Source organism: Austrofundulus limnaeus, unplaced genomic scaffold, assembly GCF_001266775.1.
Source record: "Austrofundulus limnaeus strain Quisiro unplaced genomic scaffold, Austrofundulus_limnaeus-1.0 Scaffold2046, whole genome shotgun sequence".
Classification (NCBI taxonomy): domain Eukaryota; kingdom Metazoa; phylum Chordata; class Actinopteri; order Cyprinodontiformes; family Rivulidae; genus Austrofundulus; species Austrofundulus limnaeus.
Genome location: NW_013954448.1, coordinates 12460 through 16940, shown reverse-complemented (window position 1 = coordinate 16940; position 4481 = coordinate 12460).

Sequence of the window (4481 nt, the reverse complement as noted above, 5' to 3'; positions counted from 1 at the left end):
AAACCGTCCAGAGGACCTATACTATTTTTTTCTTTTTGATTTTTTACCTGGATTACTGAGATGCATCAGGATGTTGTGAAAGAAGTATTCCTCTTCTTTCACCATCAGACATCTATGCTGACGCTGGCTCGGATGTGAAATTCTACACCCATTGCAAAATCCTTCCAGGTATTTTCTCAATATGTTGAGCAGATGGAGAACAGCTGTTTTTACACTGCTGACGAGAGCTGAAGAGACCCAGCCGAGCGAAACCACATCATAGCCTTTGTTGAGCCTACAATCACATTCAACTTCTTCAAGGGCGGATGGGGGTCCATCCATCCCCAGCTCCTCTTCACCGGGATCGGCAGAGCTTCATTGGCGGGTGTGCCTGCAGTGACGTTCTCGGATGGAGGAAGAGGACGGGCGTTCGTCCATTTCCAGTTCCCCTTCACCACCTCTTCGACAAAGGAACTAGCTGAGCTCTTGATGTCGGTTTTGTGTTTGCTAGCTGAGTTCTTGATGCCGGTCTTGTGCTCGGCGATGGAGGCCAGGTGTCTCGCTTTTCTCCTTCCAGCGACCATCGGTAGAACCTCGCCCAGAGAAGGAGTGGATGAAGAGTCAGAGGATGGAGAATAAGTGACCAATGAAGATAGGAAATACAGTACGTTGCATCCTTCAGGCACGTCAACATCGTACATGCCCCAGCAGGATGCGAGAGTGGTCTGTTTTGACTGTCCGACCATGTTGATTTCTTCCTTTCTTTCCTTTTCTTGCAGAGTTTGCAGAGTTTGCAGAGTGGAGTCGAAGTGGAAAAGTCTTGAGCCCCCGTCTCCTTATATAGGAAAACTGAGGCTAGTGAGGGCGGAGCGTTATGACATCACATGGGGGTGGAGCGTTGTAACGTCACAGGAGGTGGAGCATTGTGGTCAGAAGGTTAATGTTTTTCTCACAGCCAGAATATCATTCCAGCAGCGAGAGCTGCAGAACAGGTCGGAGATCTTCTCTCCTATTTTACCCAATTTCTGCAGCCATTCATCGATCAGAATAGCCAGCAGAGTTTTAAAGACGCCGCACTCTGAATTCACAGACTCCAGAACAAAGAGGTTAGTGGGAATCTTGTGATCAAATTTGCGAATGCTAGCTCTGAATGACAACTCACCGGTCAAACCCTCTTTGGTCCGCCAGACTGCACTGAAGAGAAGTTTTTTTCTCAGCAATTTCTGCATTGGTTGAAAAAAGAGCCCTTCTGACCCGTTTTACGATTGGAGGTAAAATTACAATTTCTTCTCCTCGGCTTAAGGCAGATTTGTGGTGTAGTACTTGTGAGGGACGATTAGTTTCAGTACCGCCCAGTCATTGTATGTGAGCAACCCCACCGGGGTGAACGGCTCCAATCTTCCAGCTGATAAAGGGTTAGTTCACCTCTTTCATGATTGAAAACATAACCCCACGATCTGCAGAATCCGTGCGGTTCCAGAGACCACTCCTGACGCAGCTGCTCAGGTGGAGGAATTTGCGTTCTGCACAGGTAGAAAGTGCTTCTCCAGGGAGCGTTGACCTCTCGGTCAGACAAACGAGAGCATCATTCTTTACCACAGGGGTTATGAGATGCATGTCCTCAGTCGATGTTGAGGCATCTTTCATAGCTACAGAATTATTTTCGACTGCGGTACCCTCGCGTAAAGTTGTCGAACTTGTTGAAGTTGAAGCCTCAGCAACAGGAGGCTCCATGGCTGCAGCAGATGTTGAAGCGACGACAGGTGTCTCCGCAGCAGGTGTCTGTTCTTGAATGCACTGAGCAGCTTCCTTCGCATTTTCAGCCTTTGCAGGTTTGTTTCTTGTCACTCTAACGGTTTTGATCAGGTTGTCAACAGTAAATACTGGTGATAGAATAATGTGAAGACGCTGTAAGAAGAATATATAAAGGAATAGAAATCCCACCCATCTTTTCTGATTGGTTAGCAAGCCCTGGCGGGGGGCTGGACTACTTATTATTTCTGTGTGATGGTTAGGTTAGGGTTATTGTTTTAAAATGCATAAAAGGGCTTTAAGTTCAATTCATTCAAACCAGTCTTGATTGACAGGATCAAAAGACTCATTATATTCCTTTGACTTTAAAGTAAAACTGAAGCTTCTGTTATAAGAGAACATTCTCATGACCCCAGAGGTCACATCTTGACCCTAGAGGTCACAGCTTGACCCCTGACCTTTGGGTCATCCATCATTTTGACAGAAGATACTGTATATACTTTTTCCTGGTCCCCACCTGTTGTTTTGCTCCTCAGTATGGCTTCATAAAAACACTGCAGGATTTCTCAGACATGATGAATGAGTCAGATCAAGGCTTTAGACATGTTTTTATGAGAGTATAACATTATAACATGATATAAAACTCAAAAAACTTGATTTTACATGATATTAACCCTTTAAACTAACATCGCTAACTAACAGTTAAGTGTGTGAAGTTGAGCTGGAAAACATGCTCTGATGCTTCACGGAGAGCGCGGCTGGCTCCGAGGAGAACCAGTCCAGACCAGACCACCTCTCGGTCTTGTCTATTTTGAGCTCATACCAAAGTTACTCACAGAGGAACTTTTGTTTTGAAACTTCTGAGCCGAAGTTTTCTATTTTTGAGACGGATGCTGAAAGTGCCTCGTCTCTGATCTTCGATTAGCAGCAGCCCAGAAGAAGACGCTGAAGGAGTAACGTAAAACACCTCGAAATGTTCGACTGGTAGAAGTTCCACGAAGTTCTTCACCAGTTGGACGATCTTTCCTCCGTCTTGAGCCGTGGTGCTGAAACTAACCCGGTCAAGGTAACCGCTGTCGTTACTGAGTGTACCTGAAGTTCGGCTGAATTCATTGAGAGACGTCTGACTTTCTGGTTAAAATCCACATTATTTAAAGGATAAAGTTAAAACTAACTAATCCTCTTCCTCCATCTTCCTTTCCTCTTAAACCTGCCCTGCCTAAACTTAAGAAAAAGTGCCACAAACAAATGCTTTATTAACATCTAAACCTGAGTTTGTTGTAAAACTTTTTATAGGAAATTAATTTCACAATAATCTGTACATTAGTGATTTATTTGGTTCTGTAAATGAATAAATGATCTGTTTATTTTAGACCAACTTAAATTCACTGAGTACGCTCATCTTATTGTATGTTTTGTCCATTCATTTTTGTATGAAGATATTACAGAAAATAAAGTGATCCTTGCTAAAATAATTCCTTATAACCTCATTATAAGAAGTGTGGGGTGAACACTACACAAAGAAGATGAGGCTTGACTACTAAATCTGAAATGYATTTCTTAAATTCAACGAGACTTCTTGCCTTCCTCTGGAATAAAACTAACAAGAAGAAGAAGGAACTCCACCACATGCTTTAGGTGGAGGAGACTGAGTCTCGTTAAGTTTCTCCTTAATCAAATCCCTACTTGTGTTCTTAATATCAAGATATTTTTGAGCTGATTTTACAGTTATTTTGGATTTTTTTTCAGTTTTCCTATCTGTTTGGGCAGTGCAGTTAACAACCTCWACCATAAATAAAATAAAGTAATGTTTTCTCATGAGTGTCATCTTTGATCTTATTACATCCCTGACAAACAGATCTGTTTGTTTCTACAACTGCCACTTTCTTCTGTTGCATCTTTGGTTGAACCAGTACTTTTTATTCACTTCTCCATAAGTGATTAGGAACTTTAATTTTCTGCACTTCCACAGCTCTTTTACTGCTGCACAGACCCTGAGACCAGAACTGCGATCAGCTCCATAATTACAGCACTCATGGTTAGGGTTCACCTCAAACAGGAAGTCAAGCCTCTGTACTCCTCATGCCTCTTCACAATAAGAGTCTGATTCTAATCTTTGATGTTCAGCAGGAAACAAGAAGAAGTTTGAAGCAGGAGTTACACAATAAGAGTCTGATTCTAATCTTTGATGTTCAGCAGGAAACAAGAAGAAGTTTGAAGCAGGAGTTTCACAATAAGAGTCTGATTCTAATCTTTTATGTTCAGCAGGAAACAAGAAGAAGTTAGAAGCAGGAGTTTCACAATAAGAGTCTGATTCTAATCTTTGATGATCAGCAGGAAACAAGAAGAAGTTTGAAGCAGGAGTTTCACAATAAGAGTCTGATTCTAATCTTTTATGTTCAGCAGGAAACAAGAAGAAGTTTGAAGGAGTTTCACAATAAGAGTCTGATTCTAATCTTTTATGTTCAGCAGGAAACAAGAAGAAGTTTGAAGGAGTTTCACAATAAGAGTCTGATTCTAATCTTTTATGTTCAGCAGGAAACAAGAAGAAGTTTGAAGGAGTTTCACAATAAGAGTCTGATTCTAATCTTTTATGTTCAGCAGGAAACAAGAAGATATTTGAAGCAGGAGTTTCACAATAAGAGTCTGATTCTAATCTTTGATGTTCAGCAGGAAACAAGAAGAAGTTTGAAGCAGGAGTTTCACAATAAGAGTCTGATTCTAATCTTTGATGTTCAGCAGGAAACAAG